The 23,995-nt window shown below is 40.9% G+C and overlaps 1 pseudogene; it reads left to right on the top strand.

The window, feature by feature from the left end:
- The first annotated feature begins 8,883 nt into the window (after positions 1-8,883).
- On the top strand, positions 8,884-23,066 carry LOC136310713 (DNA (cytosine-5)-methyltransferase 1 pseudogene; annotated as a pseudogene).
- Positions 23,067-23,995: the final 929 nt, after the last annotated feature.

The following is a 23,995-nucleotide window of genomic DNA, read 5'->3' as shown; positions in this document are numbered from 1 at the left end:
CAAGAAAAAGAGAGAGAGGATTCAAATAAATAAAATTAGAAATGAGAGAAGAGAAATAACAACTGACATAACAGAAATACAAAATATTGTAAGAGAATACTATGAAGAACTGTATGCCAAAAAACTAGACAACCTAGATGAAATGGACAAATTCCTTGAAACATACAATCTTCCAAAAATCAATCTGGAAGAATCAGAAAACCTAAACAGACCGATTACAACAAAGGAGATCAAAACAGTTATCAAAAAACTCCCAACAAAGAAAAGTCCGGGGCCCGATGGCTTCACAACAGAATTCTACCAAATATTCAAAGAAGAACTAACTCCTATCCTTCTCAAACTATTTCAAAAAATTCATGAGGAAGGAAGACTTCCAAGCTCCTTTTATGAGGCGAGTATAATTCTGATTCCAAAACCAGGCAAAGACAACACAAAGAAAGAAAATTATAGGCCAATATCTCTGATGAATATAGATGCTAAAATCTTCAACAAAATATTAGCAAACCGGATTCAACAATATATGGAAAAAAATCATACACCATGATCAAGTGGGATTTATTCTGGGGAGGCAAGGCTGGTACAATATTCGTAAATCAATCAATGTGATTCATCACATAAACAAAAAGAAGGAGAAAAACCATATGATAATTTCAATAGATGCAGAAAAAGCATTTGATAAAATACAGCACCCATTCATGATCAAAACTCTCAGCAAAGTGGGAATACAGGGGACATACCTCAACATGATAAAAGCCATCTATGAGAAACCCACAGCCAACATCATACTCAATGGGCAAAAATTAAAAGCAATACCCTTAAGATCAGGAACAAGGCAGGGGTGCCCCCTTTCACCACTCTTATTTAACATGATCCTGGAAGTTCTAGCCACAGCTATCAGACAAGAAGAATAAATAAAAGGAATTCAAGTGGGAAAAGAAGAAGTAAAACTATCATTATTTGCAGATGATATAATATTGTATATAGAAAACCCTAAAGTCTCAGTCAAAAAGCTACTGGACCTGATAAATGAATTCAGCAAGTGGCAGGATATAAAATCAATACTCAAAAATCAGAGGCATTTTTATACACCAACAATGAACAGTCAGAAAGAGAAATTAAGGAAACAATCCCCTTCACAATTACAACCAAAAAAATAAAGAACCTAGGAATAAACTTAACCGAGACTAAAGGCTTGCACTAGGAAAATTACAAAGCATTGATAAAAGAAATCAAGGAAGATACAAACAAGTGGAAGCATATACCATGCTCATGGTTAGGAAGAATAAACATCATTAAAATGTCTATATTACCCAAAGCAATCTATAAATTCAATGCAATACCAATTAAAATACCAATGACATACTTCAAAGATATAGAACACATATTCCAAAAATTTATATGGAACCAAAAGAGAACACGAATAGCCTCAGCAATCTTAAAAAAGAAAAATAAAGTGGGAGGTATCATACTTCCTGATATCAAGTTATACTACAAGGCCATTGTACTCAAAACAGCCTGGTACTGGCATAGGAACAGGCATATAGATCAATGGAACAGAACAGAGAACCCAGAAATAAACCCACAGTTCTACGGACAATTGATATTTGACAAAGGAGGCAAGGAAATACAATGGAGTAAAGACAGCCTCTTTAACAAATAGTGTTGGGAAAATTGGACAGCTACCTGCAAAAAAATGAAACTAGATCACCATCTTACACTACTCACAAAAATAAACTTAAAATGGATAAAAGACATAAATGTAGGCCGTGAAACCATAAGCATCTTAGAAGAAAACATAGGCAGTAAGCTCTCGGACATCTCTTGGAGCAATATATTTGATGATTTATCTCCACGGGGAAGTGAAATAAAAGACAGGATAAACAAATGGGACTATATCAAACTAAAAAGCTTTTGCACAGCTAAAGACAACAAGAACAGAATAGAAAGACAAACTACACAATGGGAGAACATATTTGACAATATATCTGATAAGGGGTTAATAACCAAAATTTATAAAGAACTTGTAAATCTCAACACCAGGAAGACAAACAATCCAATCCAAAAATGGGCAAAAGAGATGAATAGACACTTCTCCAAAGAAGACATACAGATGGCCAACAGGCATATGAAAAAATGCTCAACATCACTAATCATTAGAAAAATGCAAATTAAAACCACAATGAGATATCATCTCACACCAGTCAGAATGGCGCTCATCAACAAAACAACACAGAGTAAGTGCTGGTGAGGATGTGGAGAAAAGGGAACCCTCCTGTACTGCTGGTGGGAATGCAGACTGGTGCAGCCTCTGTGGAAAACAGTATGAAGATTCCTCAAAAAACTGAAAATAGAACTGCCTTTTGACCCAGCTATCCCACTTTTAGGAATATACCCCAAGGACACCATAGAACGGCTCCAAAAGGAGAAATGCACCCCCATGTTTGTGGCAGCATTGTTCACAATAGCGAAGAGCTGGAAACAGCCCAACTGTCCGTCAGAGGACGAGTGGATTAAAAAGCTTTGGTACATATATACTATGGAATACTACTCAGCCATAAGAAATGATGATATCGGATCCTTTACAATAACATGGATGGACCTTGATAACATTATACAGAGTGAAATAAGTAAATCAGAAAAAAAACTAAGAACTACATGAATCTATACATAGAAGGGACATAAAAATGAGACTCAGAGACATGGACAAGAATGTGATGGCAACAGGGGTGGGGGGTGGGGGGAGGGGGTGAAGAAGGAGAGAGGGATTGGGGTAGGGGAGGGGCACAAAGAAAACCAGATAGAAGGTGACAGAAGACAATTTAGCTTTGGGGGAGGGGTATACAGCACAATCAAATGTCAAAATAATCTAGAGATATTTTCTCTCAACATATGTACCCTGATTTACCAATGTCACTGCATTAAATTTAATAAATAAATTTTAAAAAATAAAAAAAATAAGTGAGAGAAATATATAACAGTGGATGTTGTTCATATTCTTTCTGTAATTTCTTGAGAAGATATATCATCTCTTTCACATCTGTTTCCCGAGAGTCAGTGCCCCTCCCCCACAGTGAGCAATTAAGAAAGGCTTATTAAGTGCTTAGGTAAATATTTTATATTTTATAATGCAGTAAGAGTTTCAGTTTTAATATTTATACAATCTACTAATATTAAAATATTTCTTACTACCCTAACTTGCATTCAAGCTAGATCTATATTTTACATAGTAAGTCTCCCTGAATATTATATAAATAAGTCTAAGTGATAACTAATACCTTTTTATATTATGAAACATAAACCAAGACATAAGATTTCTTATGGGAAAAGATAGTTTATGTGTTTAAAATCTAAAATATTGAGAAGTACATCCAAGAACTTATGCTCTGAAGCTCACATCACAGATATTCAAATATGGCATTTTAAATATAATATATAGTACATATTATATTAAGGTTAGTAATGTATTTTTATTAAGTAGTTCATGACTTGTGGAAACTTTAACTTGAAACATATATATTGTTGCTTTTGTAGTTCATACATGATAAAAGTATAAGCAATTTCATTCATTTAATGAGTAGCCTGTGGCCAGGGAGCTAAGGAATAACACTGGATAACAGAAGAAAAAATTCTTTAGAGTACCTAAAAGAGAGAGAGGAATCATCCCCCTTATTATTCAATGTGGGTGGAGTGCAGAGCGCATTCCTAGCAGCTGTGGCTGATGCACTGCTGTGAGAACACTCCAGCTCCCAGACCCTCCTGGGCACACCCAGGAAGGAAGCTCGCCCGCTATAAGGAAGTGACTCAGCACCAACCAGGCAGCTCCCTGACCTTTTCAGCCATTGGCTATGAAAGACACACTGTAACACCCTATGGGCTGAACCTGTGTATATAAGCTAGCTTACTTCCTGAATAAAGTGGATCTGCATCACTGAACCTGGTCCCCGGAGTTGGGTCTTTGCGTCTCCGTTGTCCTTACCCCCAGCAGGACTTGTTCACAATTCAATAAGTCTATTTACATATATGTGCAAAACACTAATTTCAAGAATATAAACAAATATAAATATGACACTGGAAACTTTGAGAAATTGAATTCAGAAGGGAACACAAAATCTTTGACATATGTATAAAGCAACTATATTATAAGGTACCTTATGGCACTTTATGGTTAGTCTCATAAAGAAAGCACAGCCAAATTTTCCTAACTCAGAGGACTTTAAATCACATTTGGCTAGGAGTCACATGAAGTCAAAGGAGCTTGTTATCACTTAGAAATCTACAGGACCATAAATCGTGATCTAGAGAAGAATGGGGTGAAGTCCTTTAAAAAAACAAGTGCCATTAAAAAAAACCAAGGCCTTCACTCCATTCTTCTCTAGAGCAGCATTCAGCAGCCCTTCAGTTTAGGACAGGGTTCAGTCTTCAGAATCCTTCTCCACTAACAGACTTGAACAGATTTTTCATTCTGCCATTTAGTTTTTATCTAGAAGAAGCATGCTGGTGAATTTCGCAGAGCTGAGTCACAGGCACATTCTCAAAGCAACTCCTCCTCTTATCTGACAGTCACGAGGCACTCCGCTGGAACAAGTTTCTGGTTCATGCCCTTTCTATTATGATAACTGGGAAAATAAGGAGCTCATTACAGAGCCTACTCACTTGAAAAATTCACAGCCAGACCCACTGATTAAATCACAAGGGATGGAAGGGAAGCTTTTGTTGCTGGGCTCAAGTCATTCCTGATTTTCTTTATACATCAAATTCAAATCATCTCTAAATGGAAAAAAAAGTGTATAAAATATTTAGAAGGGGGTATGAAATATCTATTTTAAACTTTAAAAGAGGAAATTTCAAAGGAAAGGGAAATGATCCTAAACTTGGATTTGCATAATTTGTACTAAGAAACATTAACTTGGTTTATAACTGACTAATGAAATGAGAGGTTAGGCCCAGATGTTTTTAGAAGCTGCACATAAATCTTATATGGAAAACATCTATCAAACTTTGATTATACTTGCATTTTCTTCTCGTTAGTGCCTCGTTACATCATTGCTCTGTCATGTCTCATCAACTACTTCCATATGAGGAATTAATGCCAATGGTTTTAAGACCAATTCCATGCCACACTGAGAAGTAAGGGTAAGTTGTACTCAGCGTCTCATGTGAGCCATGAAATGTTATAGAAATATAGTATGTACGTTAACCCCAAAGCTATAAAGTCAGTCTTACTGGGTTTGAACACCAGCACTATCATGTATGGTGACCTTAAGAAAGTCCCTAAACCCTGCTAAACTAGTGTTCCCATTTGGTAAAAGGGTGGTAAGAGTCCTCTCTTCTGGTTACTGGGCACAGTAGATGAAATAATGTTTATATTAGGCCTTGCCCTTTGTAAGTGCTAGTCATTGACAAAAACTTCTGAGAGCAGTCTTCACACAGCCTCCTTTTCAGGGAAGAAGGTCTCATCAACTAAACCTCCAAAGAAAATCAAATTATTTTGAATGTACTTTCCTGACATTTTTCTAAGTGAAAACTCCTAATGAAACAATTTACCTGGGCAACTAGGCCACATATTAGAAGACTGTAGTCTTCTTTCTCTCCTAGGGATCATTTGAACACTACCAGTGTTTTAATTAGAAGTGCCTAGGGGAAGAGCTAAGTCACTCTGGTAGGAATATAAAAGAGGGATTTTGTGCCAGATTGAGAATCATGTCAAAAACATGGCTACCTTGAGGCTGAAGGCTGACACTGAAAGGCCATATTACTGTTACAAAGCCCATTTGTTTTCTGAAAGATACCATCGCTCCAGCTCAGTGAGAAAGGGGAAGAGATGTCTCTTGATGTGTTTATGAGAATGGCCCGAAAAAGCACTTAAGCAGAGAAAGTGTGAGGCATGCTGGCAACAGTGTCGGGCTTGGACATGTCCCATGACAGCAGCAGTGTCGGGCTTGGACATGTCCCATGACGGCAGCAGTGTCGGGCTTGGACATGTCCCATGACAGCAGCAGTGTCGGGCTTGGACATGTCCCATGACAGCAGCAGTGTCGGGCTTGGACATGTCCCATGACAGCAGCAGTGTCGGGCTTGGACATGTCCCATGACAGCAGCAGTGTCGGGCTTGGACATGTCCCATGACCGCAGCAGTGTCGGGCTTGGACATGTCCCATGACCGCAGCAGTGTCGGGCTTGGACATGTCCCATGACAGCAGCAGTGTCGGGCTTGGACATGTCCCATGACAGCAGCAGTGTCGGGCTTGGACATGTCCCATGACGGCAGCAGTGTCGGGCTTGGACATGTCCCATGACGGCAGCAGTGTCGGGCTTGGACATGTCCCATGACAGCAGCAGTGTCGGGCTTGGACATGTCCCATGACGGCAGCAGTGTCGTGCTTGGACATGTCCCATGATGGCAGCAGTGTCGGGCTTGGACATGTCCCATGACCGCAGCAGTGTCGGGCTTGGACATGTCCCATGACGGCAGCAGTGTCGGGCTTGGACATGTCCCATGACAGCAGCAGTGTCGGGCTTGGACATGTCCCATGACAGCAGCAGTGTCGGGCTTGGACATGTCCCATGACAGCAACAGTGTCGGGCTTGGACATGTCCCATGACAGCAGCAGTGTCGGGCTTGGACATGTCCCATGACGGCAGCAGTGTCGGGCTTGGACATGTCCCATGACCGCCTTCACTGGGGGGTTATTTATTTTTGGTAGAGCAACCTTGAATTTTTCATTCATAATTGACTCCAAAGTCTTTTAAAGTTCTTCATTAATAAAAACATAACTTGGTATAAAAATAGAACCCCCCCAAAGGAAGCTAATATAAAAATGTATTGCTTTCTCACATAAAAACTCAAAGATTCAGGATCAATGGGCTGCCCTTCTTATTTCTGACATTAATTCTAGCTTGGAGTTCACGGCAGCAGATCCAATGGCACTGCTTATTGCCAGTACAGAAAGAAAAGAGAAAGGAGGAGGGAAAAGAACCTCTTTGGTTAGTGATTTTCCTCACAAATTGTAGATATATGTTATTTGGCTTGAGTGTAGTCAACTTAACTACAAGGGAGTCTAGCTTAGTATGTGTACAGTTGTAACTAAAAGGATTCTATTGTAACAAGGAAGAAAAAGAGTAGAAATTGGGGATAATCATCAATCTCTAGCACAGGCTCCTTCCCCATCAAAAACTACACTCTGGTTTCAATGGCATCCACACCTGTCCTGCTAAATAAAGTCTCCATGCACCATTGTAGCTACAGTGGTCACAATGGGCAACTGCAGTTTCTTGAGTTCATTTTGCCCTTTGACCTTTTGCTATTGATGTTTCCTTTTAATATATCCTTTCATCTTTCAAAATCCTTTTGATCTTTCTTTTAAGACTGGGAAGGATTATTTCTAAATGTAAAAGGATCTATAACTTTGGCATCATGGAAACAACAGGGAAGAGAAGCAAGCCAAATGGAAACCTGTTTTCTAGGGAAAACACTGCCACAGTGAGGACAGTTAGACAATCTAAAAATTTACCTAAAGCTCAGGATCTTCAGTTCCAGTAGGGCAAAGCTATAGAAGAAGTCAACATTGTAGCTGCTGTCCAGTTAGAAAATAAGGCAGCATGCTTGGTAGCATCATAAAACTTGGCCTGAAATGTGAGCCCTGATAGATTATTAGGGGCAAAGAGAAGTGTCAAACAATGGGATAAAAAAAATGATCAGTTGTTCCAATGTTAGGCAGTTCCAGCAACTGGCTGAAACATGAGGCATGGTGAGTGAGCACAAATTAAGATATGAATAGTGAATCAGATGCCTAGAGATCTCAGCTGCACATGTAGGAAACTGGAATTCAAGGGGTAAGGAACCAGAAGGACTGAAGATTTCCCACTGAGTCCCTCTTATGTCCTTGGCCTCCAGAGCCATTCCTCTCATCCCCTCTTGCCCAGGGTCTCATCCCCTAGATCTTCCTCTTCATCCCAATGTCTACTAATCCACCACCACCATTCCTTCCTCTTCTGAGGACCATTTTTACCTTTCTATTCCTGATGGTAGCTGATTGCGACTAACCCCCTCCCACTAAAGCACTATCAAGTTCTACTCTTTCTTTCCCCCTGTGATAGGACCCTCTTCTGAGCTGTCTTATGCTCAGAATTTTCAAGTAAAAACTAGTGCCATGGTGCTCAGAATGGTTCTTCCATGTTGGTGATATAGACAACTAGGACTTAGCCCTAGCTCAGAAGATTTTTATGTGATTAAAAGCAAAACAAACAAACAAACAAACAAAAACGTTAGATAGGGGAAAAGATAATGCATAGGCTGCATCCAGGTCACATATTCAATATTGGGGGAAGTGCTCTGACCTTTTAAAAGTGGGACAAAGTGCCCTTAGTCATCCCCAGGATCTGACTCTTTCTTCAACAGCGTTTGGACAGGACAGACCCAGGCACACTCCATCTTCCAGCCTCTGACCACCCTCCACTCTCTTTTCCAGTCACCACCTTTGGAAACAGTTCAGCTATCCTCAGCCTCTGAGACCCACCAACACTGTTTTTTGACCTGAACTCGATATTGCAAACAACCATGAGTTCCCAAATTTGTCAGAATTACCCACCGAGGTGGAAGCTGCCATCAACTGCCCGGTCTGCCTGCCTCTGCGGGCCTTCTCCACCTCCCTCTCTGAGCGTCTGTTCCAGTCGTGATCACGGGGCTCTGGATGCGGCCACGTTTCCCAGCTGGCCGAGAGAAACGCGAGGATGCCAGCATCCATCTCCTAAAGGTGCAGAACCAGCGCGGTGGCCGCGTCCTCTTTCAGGACATGCTGAAGATGGCTGGGATAACACTCAGGATTCCATGGAAGTGCTGTGGCCATGGGAAAGAACCCAACCAGCCCGTTAGCACTACCGGCTATGGGTTCTGCCCTCACGGACCCTCAGCTCTGTGACTTCCTGGAGAGCCATTTCCTGGATAAGCGCGAAATGCATCAAGAAGCTGGGCCACACCTGACCAATATCTGCAGGCTGGCCAGCCACCAGGCTGGGCTGGGTGAACATCTCCTCAAAAGGTTTACTCTCGAGCACGCAAAACTAAGAGCCTTTGAGGGGCCCCTCTGCATTCATTTGGTGTCTGGCTTTTGCCTGAGCCTCTCCCTGAAACCATCAGGCACATTTTTAACCTCCCTGGAGCCCTTTCGTGTGCACTAGACCAAATGAAAGCAATAAAGCTTTTTGCAGCCCCCCCTCCCCAAAAAAAGAAAGAAAGAAAAAGAAAATAAATTAAAAATAATTAAAATAAGAAAAATTAAAAATGAGACAGAAGGTACTAACCAAACTCCTGCTTCTGCTAAATCTGTGCATACACTGAGGAGGCTGGACCTGCACACAGCTGACACCATGACACTCAGGAAGAAAGTCTTGAAAATGAGATAGAAATGAGTGGGATTTAAGCACATCATTAAACATTTATTTTGATCATTCATGCCATAATGTTAATGTAGACTTACTAGTTAGGGATTAAATATGGGAGAGCTTTATGAAGAAGATGTGTCATGACGATATAGTTTCAACATCTTGAAACATAAGAGAATTTTTCAAAAATTAAATATTTTTTAAAAAATTAAAGGATATGAAACCTATATAATTTTATTAACTCATGTTACCCCAATAAATTCAATAAAATTTTTTTATGTAACATTTTTTAAAACAAAATAAAGGATATGTTTTAGTTTTTCTCATTGCAATATCCCATCTCCCGGTATAAGCCATTAATTATAGCTCCAAGATGGCAAGGAATTTGAGCTCCTTAGTTTAATAACAGGCTTTAAAACAAGACATTGTAAAAAGGTGTGTCATTCCTATGGCTCCATGGGAAGCCAAGAAAGTATGCTAAGAATTCCCTGGCATGCAGAACCAACCGCCAATAGTGCAGTCAAAGGATGGCCTCCAGCTTATTCCCTGGGCCCCAACTCGATGATGAAGTTTGACAGGGACACTGAATAATGGTGATTTCTTGCAGTGCTGAACTCTTTACTGGGCTGCCTGAAATTGTTTGGAGGTATATCACAGTCAGAAACTCTTTTCCCCAAATATTCCTTCCTTCCCCACTTTCTTCTCATAGGTGTCAGGCCTGTATCATGCTCTTAAAGTATTAACTTTAAGCTACTTCTCCTTCCTCTCCCCTTTATTTTTCACAAGCATTCTCTTCAAAACTTCTCTTCCGCTTTTAATTGCATCCTGGTATCTGTTTCCCAGAGGACCTGCACTGACTCAGCTCCTCCTGAATTCTTCAAGAGATAGGTATGGAAGGACATTTGAGAACTATCTTCCCATATGTAAAGAATATACTCCTATCCACTACAGTGCCTTATAGTAAGGCATTGGTGAGACAGAAGATGGATTTTATGTAAGGTTAAAAAGAGAGAAGGGGGGGGAGAGAAGCTCATTCCTGGCCTGGAGGATTGTGGACCAGAGATATAGGAGAGGCTAAGTGTAAGGTATGCATAGGAACCTTATGTTGGGAGAAGCACTTTGCCATGGAACATTGTGTCCCTTCATGCTCTGGCTGGGTGTGGCAAAAACGACAGGCCTTGACTATACTTATCTTGACCATTTCTTAGGGATTGTATTGGCAGCAAGTAACCTTAGGTGTGCACTATATCCCTCTAGACTAGAGCAAAGTCAAGGCTTAATGTAAAAGCAGCTGCTTCCTTAAAATCAATATTCTTCAATGTGAATGAAAACCACTGTGTGCTCAGTGTTCACCTGGGCCATTTTGTCACCTCCATGGAATGTAGCAGCAAGAGGAATGAGTGCCAACAGTATACTCATGCTGCTTGTTGTGCACAATGTAATAAATCCTTTGTCTCTAATCCAGAATCTGTATGTCTTCTGCCAGTATCTATAAGTCAGCAACAGGCTACCTTAATAAATTGAAGCAGGTGAAAAATTTCAGGTGACGACCCTTCTCTCACTTGCTGAAAGCATAGGAAAATGAATGACAAAAGAGGTGTCCAGAAGAGTTGGAGGAGACTACCTTGTAGATGATCCATACAATGTGGATTAGGGTTTATGAAGGAAACCTAGTGGCACAGTCGAGTAGCTGGACAGAGGCCTGGACATTTGGACATTAACTCACCAAGTTCAAATGAATCTATGTAAGTTGAATAAGTAACCAGAGTTCTTATGCTCCTTGTGGACTGAAGTGGTGAGTAGTCAAAGGTGGTGGCCAGTTAACTCAGCAGAAGGGGTGGCATGGTACACAGGTGGACTGTCAGGGCTAAGCATTTCAGGAGTGCTATAGCCAGATCCACTGTAATGTTGCACCAGATACTTTGGAGGTGAGTTTGAATCATAAAGACCCTGAGAGAAAATGAAATGTTTCTATGGCATCATAATCCTATAGAAGAATCTAGGAACCAAGAGTGCTCTGTAGCATGCCTTGAGTATGAAGCCCAGTCATTCTCAATGATGCAAGATCACATAGTTCTTCCTTCCCACATATGCCTGGACTCTCACCTCCTGAGAGAACCTGGGCTTTGATAAGGACAGTAAGGAAACCACAGTATCTCTACCTATCCCAGCTATAATGCGAGTGAATGTGAAGCATCATTTTATAACATGCCAGGAGATGAGGGTATTGAGGTAAAAAAATTTAAAGGCTAGATCACTTAAAATCACATCTATACTTCAATATATATATATATATATATATATATATATATATGCATGCAAGACTGGAATGGAGTTGGGGGAAAGGATGTAAAGAGGTACAAATATTAGGTGACTAAAAATGATTTGACTTTGGGTGATGGAAATACAACATAATCAACATTTCAAATGCTATAGAAATGTTTACCTGATGCCTATGTACTCTTATTGAGCAATGTGATCCTGTTACAATTAATTTTCTAAATAAAATAAAAAACAAAAAGAAGAACATGTCATAGGGCAGGAGATTGTTATTAAATAAAAGCCTGAATTGGGGCAGTTCCTTAGTGCAGAGATAATTTTTTATTTAATGCAAAAGAAAGAGGTTTGTATTGAATCAAATACAGCATCTATGCATGCTTCAAATGTATTAGACGATGAATAGACATATGTAATATATAAAATAGTAATCTTAGTAAAGCGTCTCATTTTTCCACTTTCAGAGTTTCTGAAGACATTTTTTAGAATTTTTTTCTGCTATGTTGAGCTATTTCATAAACCCTCTGGGACATTGCTCCACTGCAATTGGAGCCATTCTAGCGTCTGAGGTAGAGGCCATGGAGCCATCCTCAGTGCTCAGGCCAAGTTTGCACCAATGGAGCCTTGGCTGCGGGAGGGGAAGAAAGAGATAGAAAGAAAGGAGAAAGGGTGGAGAAGCAGATGGGTGCTTCTCCTGTGTGCTCAGGCTGGGAATCAAACCCGGGACCTCCACATGCAGGGTCGACACTCTACTGCTGAGCCAACTGGCCAGGGCCTGAATGCAGTTTTAAAGTCTACTGTTTAGAAATGCTTTGGCTGTTAGTCTACATATAGACTTGACAAACCAGAATGAATAAATTCACAGTGTTCTAATGTGTGGAATTAATTGAAGAAATGAGACATTCTCACATTTAAAAATATAACCCAAACTAATTTTCAGATTGCTACCAAAAATATTTCAGCCATATCACTTCTAGTAGAGTAAAAATGATACAGTTAGTATCTATCTATAAACAAATTTTCAGGACTAGTTTATATTTGACATATCAGTCTACTTATTATAATAACCTGGTTAATCAAGAACATGATAATCAAATATGCTAAATTTTAGAAGATAATGCTCCAATAAAATATATTAGGACTAAGATTATTTTGCATGTAATTAAATCTTTGAGGATTTAGATGACATTTTATGATTATGTAACACAGAAAATCCTGCCCATAGGGACAGGCTGCATTTCTTTGAAAACTAGTGTGATTAACTAAAAAATATACTATTCCTAAGGAAATAATGTTGTAAGCAGCTATTAAATTACTTTGAGAGCTTGTAAAAATCTTTTAAACTGATATATCTCTGAAAGACTTCATCAAAATTAACTCGCCTGAGTTCTGCGTTGAAAGTTAAGACCACACAGCAGAAGGGAGGAAGAAGAAGGCATTAGTATCTAGGAACTCAGAAAGTGGACAACAGACATGAAGGGGCTTAGAGAAAACATTTTGAAAGTTTATCCCTTTTTCTGAAAAAAGGGAAAAAGAAATATAGGAAAAATTGCATGATCTCTTATTTTTATTTTTTCTCATCCCTAGGACCAAATTTCTCCTCTGTTGCTCTTAGTCTTTCAACCAAGGATTGAACTTTCCCTAAAAGGTTTCATTTCCAAAAGACAATGAATTATCCCCTCCCCTCCTTACTTTCTTCTACCTCCATCCAATCCAAAATGTCACTTTAACAGTTTAGGTGGTTCAGAAGGTTGACTGATTGATACTGCTGTGTGAATTCTAAACTACTCAATTCTATAAGTTATTAGCATTTTAAAGAAGGTTGCTTGATAAAGCAAAGATATATTTTTGACATATTTCTTAAGACTAGATTAAAAGACTTTCATATATACAGAATGTTGTACATTTGGGGACAGGGTATCTCGTTAAGCCTGGGTGGTTAACCTGACTCAGCCAGTCTAAAATTTCTGTGGCTGATTACTTTTCTCAGAAAGGGCCAGGCAATTCAGGATTTTTTTAAATTTTTTTTAAAAATGGTACCAAATTAGTGGAGTAGCAACATGCAAAGAATACTTCACTGCATACGCAATGTTAACTTCAAATAGATTCTAGATCTAAATGTAAGAGTTAAAGCTATAGAAGTTCTAGAAGAAAATATAAGAGAAAATCTTTGTGATCTTGTGTTTGGCAAATACTTCTTAAACACATACAAAACTTAAGATTTCAATAAATTGGACAAAAAAATTTGCTGGTCATAACACCTTGTTACTAAAATAAATGAAAAACACTTAAAGACTGAAAGAAGTATTTACAAAATGTATAGCTAACAAAGGCCTATTCTCTAAAATATATAAACAACTTTACAACATAAAAATGAGAAGACAAACAGTTCAATAAAATGGGCAAAATATTTGAATAGTCATGTCATCAAAGAAGAAATATGGGTAGCTAATAAGTACATGAAAAGTTGTTCACCATCATTAATCATTACAGAAATGCAAATTAAAAACCACAACAAAAGATCTCTACACACTAAGTAAAATGACTAAAATAAGACTAAATACACTAAGTGTTGGTGAAGATATGAAGAAAATTTAACTCTTATACACAATATGTGAGAATTTAAAATTATATAATCATTTTGTAAAACAATTTGGCAGTTTCTTCAAAATTAAATATACATCAACTACACATTCTAGGTATTCCAGTCCTAGGTATCTGCCTAAGAGAGTAAACGCTATGTCCACACTTGCACATGAAAGTTTAGTTTTATTTGTAAGATGTATACATATATAAAAACTCACCACATCGTACACTTCAAATATGTACAGTTTATTTTATATCACTTGGATGTCAATGAAGTTATAAAAAAATCATTAAAAGATAATGTAGCTTGGCTTTCAAACTAAAGAGTTTGATTTTTGTCTATAAGATACTTGGACTTACTCTATTGAAAATAAATCCCATTTTGTAGACTCGAATCATGTTCTTTTTAAAAATTTTTAATTGCATTTATTGAGATGACACTGGTTAACAAAATTATACAGGTTTCAGGTGCAAAATTCTATACCACATCTTCAATTTAGCATACTGTGCGTCTGCCCGCCATGCTCTCCTGCACCTCCTCCCCCCCTCCGCCATTACCACACTGTTCTTCATGTCCATGAGTATTTTCTCTTTTTGTTTTTTGCTCAATTTCTCCAACCTCCTCACCCAGTCCCCTCTCCCAACAGCTGTCAGTTTGCTCTGTATTTATAAGTCTGTCTCTATTTTGCTTGTTAGTTCATTTTGTTCATTAGATTTCACATATGAGTGAGATCAAATGGTACTTGTCTTTCTCTGACTGGCTTATTTCACTTAGCATAATGCTCTCCAGGTCCATTCATGCCATTGCAAAAGATAAGATTTCCTTCTTTTTTTTAATGACTGTGTATCATTCTATTGTGTAAATGTACAACTTTTTAAACTACTAAGTATTACAAAACCAACTGGTCCTGCCACTTCATTTTACATATTTGGTAGTTGTGGTATATCTCACATATTTAGAAGCAGCAAAACTAATGGGTTTTCTAAGTGGCCTATCAAAATGAAACTAGAATTCTGTTCTTCTGGTTAGGCTGGGGTACCTTTCACATATTCCTGGAGTTGCTATAAAGTCAACAGGTTAGATTTCTTAATATGAACAATAACAAAACTAAAAAGGTACAGATATTACAAGAATACTCCAAAAGTGTCCTTTAAAAAATTGCATGACAAGAAAAATGTGCTGTCTTTTTATATCTAATAGAATGTAAACTCTGAATACTCTTTTGCTGTCAAGATTTTTCCCTTTTGCTTCAATTATGTAAAATGAACCTTTATACATGGTTAAACTATTTTCAGAAAGCTTGTCCAAATATTACTTTCTCATAAACAACTGTAGCAAAATTTCAAACATGTAGAATTTACAAAAAAAAAGATTTTAAACATTGCCTAAGTATGTATAATGTTTTGCTAAAATTTAGGTTCTTACATAGGGAGCTAATTCTCTCAATGATCAGTTCAGGAGCATAGACAGGTCCTTGCCTATTCCACTACAGTTTCACGAATTTTAACTTTTAGTTTTTAATCTACTTTGTGTTGCCTCAACAGATGACGTCTATAACTGATCCTGCTTTTTTCGTACTCAACAGCTGTCTCTCTCATTCTCTTTCCTCCATATAGGAGTACCTGTTTCCTATTATAGAGTAAGAACTTGCCTTGCCCAGATTCCCTGGTGTGGCTGTTGATCCAATCCAAGTATAGAAGTCTTCAGGAGACTTTGGATGTGGCTGAGGTGGGGGATAAGCAGATAATCTGCTCATGAATACTGTTTTTAGCACCTTGTGTGTAAAAATATCTATATCTACAGCATCTTCTAGGACAAAGTCAATGCCAATATAGCAGAGGGATGATGGAAATTACTGAGCCTTTGAAAATGTTACTATGCTACAGAATCAAACAACCCTGGAACTGCCTCCCTTTTGATTTCTAGTTATGTGACAAATAATTATCCTCTTCATTAAAAAATCTTTTAGTTGATAGTTTGTGTCTGGAGCCTAAACAATGCCATTCTTTTATTGATTTATTCAGTCATCATCTACTCATTCTTTCTGTCCAGCCAAAGCATTAAATATTCTATCTTCACCTTGGGCTGGAGGGACAATAAACAGAGAGATCTATAGTTTGCTACAATAAATGCAACTTATTATTCTGTTTGTAATCACATTCTAATACTCTGTCCGAATATCTAAAAATCTTTCATGTTAAATTTTATTTGGTAAGAGACACATTGTATCCTTTATAATAATGTGCAATATTGATGATCTGGAATATTTTCTCATTTTGCATCTCCATTTTACTTTTAAAATGTCATTTAACATCATTGGTTATGTTTCCTCATGTATAATGTGATGGACTAATTAGCATAGCTCTTCTTGACCATTGATTGGGTCAATGGTTCTTTTAATAACTGATAAAAACTATCAACTTTTCTTCAGAACAACACTTGGATACAATTTCAGGAAATTCATAAATCATTTCAACACAATCATGACTCATAGATTCATTTATTTATGCCATAACTATTTATTAAGTGTCCATTACCTGTTATTGGTACTACATTCCAGGGATGAGAGTGAACAACATAGAGATCTTGCCCACAAGAACCTACACAAAGCAAACCAACAATTACGATACAGTGCAGAAAGTGCTACAGACAACTATGAGGTTATATAGTAGTGTCACCTTACTCATCTCAACAACTGGGAAATTTTTAGGGTACACAAAGCATTCCAGGAAATTTGAGCATGAATAAGACCTTGGGTAAGATAGGTATGTGGACTAGAGGAAATAGAAATACATACGGCAAGTAGAATAAAGAGGGTGAGAGAGAATGAAGGTTGAAATGATTTGTACAGAGTTAAATCAAGGGGTTTGTGATTTACATCCATGATGCAGAAGCCATTGAATGGTTTTTGATAGAGGTAAGACAAGATCCCATTGGTGTTTTAAAAAGATAACTTTGGCTGCTGAGTAAAGAATGGATGAGGAGAAGGCAATGGTGCAAACAAAGAAACCAATGAGGAGGACTGTGGTAAATATTGAGGAGAGGGCCCTGGCTGGTTGGCTCAGTGGCAGAGCATTGGCATGGCATATAGAGGTCCTGGGTTTGATTCCTGGTCAGGGCACACAGGAGAGGTGCCTATCTGTTTCTCCACCCACTCCCCTCTTTTCCTCTCCTGTAGTGCTTGATTGGAGTGAGTTGGCCCTGGGCTCTGAGGATGGCTCCATGGCCTCTGCATCAAGTGCTCAAGAAGAGTTTCATTGCTGAATAACAGAGTAATGCCCTAGATGGGCAGAGCATCACCTAGTGGGCTTGCCTGGTGGATCCTGATTGGGGCACATGTGGGAGTTTTTCGTCTCTGCCTCCCCTCTTCTCACTGAATAAAAAAAGTATATATATATATTTATATAAAAATAGAGTCTGGAACTAAAAGCAATTAAAAAGGTGAAGAGATAATTATATAACCACCTTAAAAAGGAGTCCCCACACATTATCAGGTGGTCCTGGAGTTTCGCTAACTTGACTTTTGGGTAAATATTATTTAGTCTTTCCCTTTACATCTAGTATCTACGAATGGCTTATATTCTCATCTGTAAATAAAGATACCTATTTCAAAGAAGTTTTGTTTTTAGTGTTAAGTAAGATAGTGCTTGGAAATATTTACTACTTAACATAATAGGTGCTTATAAAAATAAAATTATTATTGTTTTTTATCCTAAATTCTGCTGTGACTTCATCTTCCCACAAACCTTTTATGAAGTGCAACTGTGAACTTAGATTTTAACTTATTAAACTGGTAGAATGTTATAGTTGCATTACTCATTCAATGTCACCTGTCAGTTACACATCGTCTTGATTTCAATAGAAAAAATAAAGAGTTTACAACTTGGGAGTTCATATAACTACTTGTGTACTTCATGTTAATGTTTCTAGGAAAAGCCATGCCTTTGACTTTGATGTATTTTAAAAGACCATTTAAAAGACATCCCTGCTCAGTGTGGTGTGGATGTTTTTCCTTGCAGTTCAGAAGCAGATGCTGATGTGCGTTTTACTTCTTGTGCCAGGAAGCTCAAAGATTTGGAAAGAAATAGCTTAACTGAAAAGGAGTGTTGAAGGAGAAATTGAATCTCTTGCATGAATTTCTGCAAACAGAAATAAAATATCAGTTATGTGATTTGGAAATGAAATTACATAAAGAAGAATTATCAGAGGAGGGCTATCTGGCTAAAGTCAAATCCCTTTTAAATAAAGATTTGTCCTTGGAGAATGGAGCTCATGCTTTTACTCGGGAAGTGAATGGGTGTCTAGATAGAAGACGGGAACCATTCATGTAAGGACTACAGAGTGAGAATAGCAGAGGAAAACAAGTCACCCAAACTCATGTCCAAACCTTTTATACCCAGGAGAAGCAAGTTTGATGGAGAGACAAAGTCTGAAGTCTCACCTAGCCCCAGGATTACAAGGCAAACTACCAGGCAGACCACCATCACCTCTCATTTTGCAAGGGGCCCTGCCAAACAAAAACCGGAGGAAGACCCTGAAAGAGCCAAATTCAATGATACTGTCCATGAAGAAGAAAAAGACCAGGAGGAAAAGAGATGTCGAATAACATCCAGAGAACTAATTTCCAGACCACTCTCTGCAGAAGATCCAGAAAGAGTAAAACCAGGCACTCATATGGAAGAGGAAGAAGAAAGAGATGAAAAAGAAAAAAGACTCAGAAGCCAAACCAAAGAACTAACATCTACACAGAAATCTAAGGAGGAACCTGACAGAGATGCAAGACCAGGATTTCAGGCTGAAATGGATGAAGCAGACGAGAAAGACGAAAAGAGGCACAGAAGTCAATCCAAAGTTCTAGCTGCCAAACGGAGACCAGAAGAAAAAGAACCTGAAAGAGCAAAACCACAAGTTTCTGATGAAAAATATGAAGATGAAAAGGAGAAGAGACGCAAAACTACATCCAAAGAACCAACTGAGAAAAAATTGGCTCGAACCAAAGCGGTAGTGTCTTCCAAGACCCATCTTCAGAGGTGCCTTCAGTGCGGACAGTACCTGGATGACCCCGAACTGAAGTATGAACATCACCCTCCTGATGCAGTGGATGAGCCACAGTTGTTGACAAATGAGAGACTGTCTATCTCCGATGCCAATGAATCTGGCTTTGAGAGTTATGAGGCTCTTCCCCAACACAAACTAACATGCTTCAGTGTATACTGTAAATGTGGTCACCTGTGCCCAATTGACACTGGCCTCATTGAGAAGAATGTTGAACTCTTCTTTTCTGGTTCAGCAAAACCAATATATGATGATGACCCATCTCTTGAAGGTGATGTTAATGGCAAAAACCTTGGCCCCATCAATGAATGGTGGATCACTGGCTTTGATGAAGGTGAAAAGGCTCTCATTGGCTTCAGTACTTCCTTTGCTGAATACATTCTGATGGATCCCAGCCCAGAGTATGCACCAGTGTTCAGTGTAATGCAAGAGAAGATCTACATAAGTAAGATAGTCGTTGAGTTCCTGCAGAGCAACCCTGACTCGACCTATGAAGACCTGATCAATAAGATTGAGACCACTGTTCCTCCTTCGGTGTTCAACCTGAAGTGATTGACTGAGGATTCTCTCCTTCGACATGCTCAGTTTGTGGTGGAACAAGTAGAGAGTTATGATGAGGCTGGGGACAGTGATGAGCAGCCCATCTTCCTGACCCCCTGCATGAGAGACCTGATCAAGTTGGCTGGGGTCACCCTGGGAAAAAGGCGAGCTGAAAGATGTCAGATTATCAGTCATTCCAACAAGGAGAAGGACAAAGGCCCCATTAAAGCTACCACCACCAAGCTGGTCTACCAGATCTTTGTTACTTTTTCGCAGAGCAAATCGAAAAGGATGACAGAGAAGATAAGGAGAATGCCTTCAAATGCCGGCGATGTGGTGTCTGTGAGGTTTGTCAGCAGCCTGAGTGTGGAAAGTGTAAAGCCTGTAAGGATATGGTTAAATTCGGTGGTAGTGGACAGAGCAAACAGGCTTGCCAAGAGAGGTGTCCCAATATGGCCATGAAGGAGGCAGATGATGACGAAGAAGTAGATGACAATATTCCAGAGGTGCCATCACCCAAAAAAAACGCATCAGGGGAAGAAAAAGAAACAGAACAAGAACCGGATCACTTGGATGGGAGAAGCCGTTAGGAGTGATGGCAAAAAGACTTACTACAAGAGATGTGCATTGACTCAGAAACCCTGGAAGTGGGGGATTGTGTCTCTGTTATTCCAGATGACTCCTCAAAGCCACTGTGCTTAGCAAGGGTCACGGCATTGCGGGAGGACAGCACCCAAGGGAAGATGTTTCATGCCCACTGGTTCTGTGCCAGCACAGACACAACCCTTGGGGCCACGTCGGACCCCCTGAAGCTGTTCTTGGTAGACGAGTGTGAGGACATGCAGCTGTCATATATTCATAGCAAGGTGACAGTCATCTATAAAGCTCCATCGGAAAGCTGGGCCATGGACGGAGGCACGGGTCCTGAGGCCTTGATGGCAGAGGACAATGGGAAGACCTATTTCTACCAGGTGTGGTATGATCAAGACTATGCGAGATTTGAGTCCCCTCCGAAAACTCAGCCAACGGAGGACAACAAGTACAAATTCTGCGCAAGCTGTGCCTGTCTGGCTGAAATGAGGCAAAAGAAAATTCCCAGGGTCATGGAGCAGCTTGAGGACTTAGACACCCGGATTTTCTACAATTCAGCCAGCAAGGATGGTGTCCAGTATCGAGTGGGTGACAGCGTGTACCTCTTCCCTGAGGCTTTCACATTCAACATCAAGCTGTCCAGTCCTGTGAAATATCCAAGGAAGGAGCCTGTGGATGAAGATCTGTATCCAAACCACTACCAGCAATACTCGGACTACATTAAAGGCAGCAACCTGGATGCCCCTGAGCCATACCGGTTGGCTGCATCAAAGAGATCTTCTGTGTGAAGAAGAACAATGGAAAGCCCAATGAAACAGACATTAAGATCAGGCTGAACAAGTTCTACAGGCCAGAGAACACACACAAGTCCACGCCAGCAAGTTACCATGCAGACATCAACCTGCTTTACTGGAGCAACGAGGAGGCTGTGGTGGACTTCAGTGCCGCGCAGGGCCGCTGCACTGTGGAGTATGGGGTGGACCTGCCCGAGTGCCTACAGGACTTCTCGGCCGGTGGCCCAGACCGCTTCTACTTCCTTGAGGCCTATAATGCCAAGAGCAAAAGCTTTGAAGATCCTCCCAACCATGCCCATAGCCCTGGAAACAAAGGGAAGGGGAAGGGAAAAGGGAAAGGCAAAGCAAAGTCTCAGACATGTGAGCCAAGCGAACCCAAGGCGGAAATTCAGCTGCTGAAACTGTGGCCCTTGGATGTGTTTTCTGGCTGTGGGGGATTATCAGAAGGATTCCACCAAGCAGGCATCTCAGAAACACTGTGGGTCATTGAGGTGTGGGACCCTGCAGCCCAGGCGTTCCGGCTGAACAACCCCAAGTCCACAGTGTTCACAGAGGATTGCAATGTCCTGCTGAAGCTGGTCATGGCTGGAGAGGTGACCAACTCCCGTGGCAGAAGCTGCCTCAGAAGGGAGATGTGGAGATGCTGGGTGGCGGGCCACCCTGCCAAGGCTTCAGTGGCATGAACTGCTTCAATTCCCGTACCTACTCCAAGTTCAAGAACTCTTTGGTGGTCTCCTTCCTCAGCTACTGTGACTACCATCGGCCATGGTTCTTCCTCAGGGAGAACGTCAGGAACTTCACCTCTTTCAAGCGCTCCACGGTCCTAAAGCTCACTCTCCGCTGCCTGGTCCGCATGGGCTATCAGTGCACCTTTGGCGTGTTGCAGGCAGGCCAGTACCGCGTGGCCCAGACGCGGAGACGAGCCATTGTCCTGGCTGCGGCGCCTGGGGAGAAGCGCCCCCTATTCCCAGAGCCCCTGCACGTGTTCACGCACCGGGCCTGTCGGCTGAGTGTTGTGGTGGACGACAAGAAGTTTGTCAGCAACATAACCAGGCTGAGCTCAGGTCCATTCCGAACCATCACCATGCGCGACACGATGTCTGACCTTCTGGAAATCTCACACAACAGGGAGCCTCAGTCCTGGTTCCAGAGGCAGCTCTGGGGCTCACAGTGCCAGCCCATCCTCAGGGACCACCTCTGTAAGGACATGAGTGCATTGGTGGCTGCCCACATGGGGCACATACCTTTGGCACCACGCTCAGACTGGCGCGACCTGCCCAATATCGAGGTGCGGCTCTCTGATGGCACCATGGCCAGGAAGCTGCGATATATCTACCATGTCAAGAAAAATGGCTGCAGCAGCACTGGGGCCCTCTGAGGGGTCGTGTGGAAGCGGGCAAAGCCTGTGACTCTCCAGCCAGACAGTTCAACACCCTCATCCCCTGGTGCTTGCCCCACACTGGAAACAGGCACAACCGCTGGGCTGTCTCTATAGACGGCTCGAATGGAATGGCTTGTTCAGCACAACTGTCACCAACCCTGAGCCCATGGGCAAGCAGGGTCGTGTTCATCACCCTGAACAGCACCATGTCATGAGCGTGCGGGAGTGTGCTCGTTCCCAGGGCTTCCCGGACACCTACAGGCTGTTTGGTAATATCCTGGACAAGCACCGGCAGGTGGGTAATGCCGTGCCACCGCCCCTGGCCAAAGCCATTGGCTTGGAGATCAAGTGCTGTATGTTGGCCAAAGTTCGAGAGAGTGCCTCAGTTAAAATCAAGGAGGAGAAAGCTACCAAGGATTAGTTTCACCTCCTGTCGCCCTGGTTTCTGGCACCAGGGAGCCCCAATGTGCACTGATGTTGTATTTTTTTTTTTTGTATTTTTCTGAAGCTGGAAACAGGGAGAGACAGTCAAACAGCTCCCGCATGTGCCGGACCGGGATCCACCCGGCACGCCCACCAGGGGGCGACGCTCTGCCCACCAGGGGGCGATGCTCTGCCCCTCCGGGGTGTCGCTCTGTTGCGACCAGAGCCACTCTAGCGCCTGGGGCAGAGGCCAAGGAGCCATCCCCAGAGCCCGGGCCATCTTTGCTCCAATGGAGCCTCTGCTGCGGGAGGGGAAGAGAGACAGAGAGGAAGGAGGGGGGGGGGTGGAGAAGCAAATGGGCGCTTCTCCTATGTGCCCTGGCCAGGAATCGAACCGGGGTCCCCCGCACGCCAGGCCGACGCTCTACCGCTGAGCCAACCGGCCAGAGCCTGATGTTGTATTTTTAACATGTTGAAATCTGTCAGTTCAAATGTGTTGTACACGGACGGTGTTTGTGGCCTTGGCTGACATGAAACTGTACTGTAAGGCTTGCTTGTCCACAAATGACTTAGTGATCAAATTGGGCAGTACTTTGTGCCTTCTGAATTTTAAAAGTTTTTTATTATGCATTATATCAAATCTACCACTGTATGAGTGGAAATTAAGATTTTATGTAGTTTTTATATGTTGTAATATTTCTTCAAATAAATCTCTCCTATAAACCGAAAAAAAAAAAAGAAAAAAGAATCTAGAGGGTGGGACAGAAACCCGACAGGATAAGGTGGAGATTGAAGGGCAAACCAAGAGCCACAGAATATTCCCAGGCTTGAAACCTAAAGAGAGGTTGTCTGGCTGAATTTTGAAATTATTTTGCATGGTGACTTCATTTCAGCTACCATTTTCTCCCTGTTCAAGAATATTTATAAACTATTACCTTATGCTTGTCCCATCACTGTGTAATGAAA

The sequence above is a fragment of the Saccopteryx bilineata genome, chromosome 7, assembly GCF_036850765.1.
Source record: "Saccopteryx bilineata isolate mSacBil1 chromosome 7, mSacBil1_pri_phased_curated, whole genome shotgun sequence".
In the NCBI taxonomy this organism is placed as follows: Eukaryota; Metazoa; Chordata; class Mammalia; order Chiroptera; family Emballonuridae; genus Saccopteryx; species Saccopteryx bilineata.
This window is presented reverse-complemented; position numbering and strand designations above follow the sequence as displayed.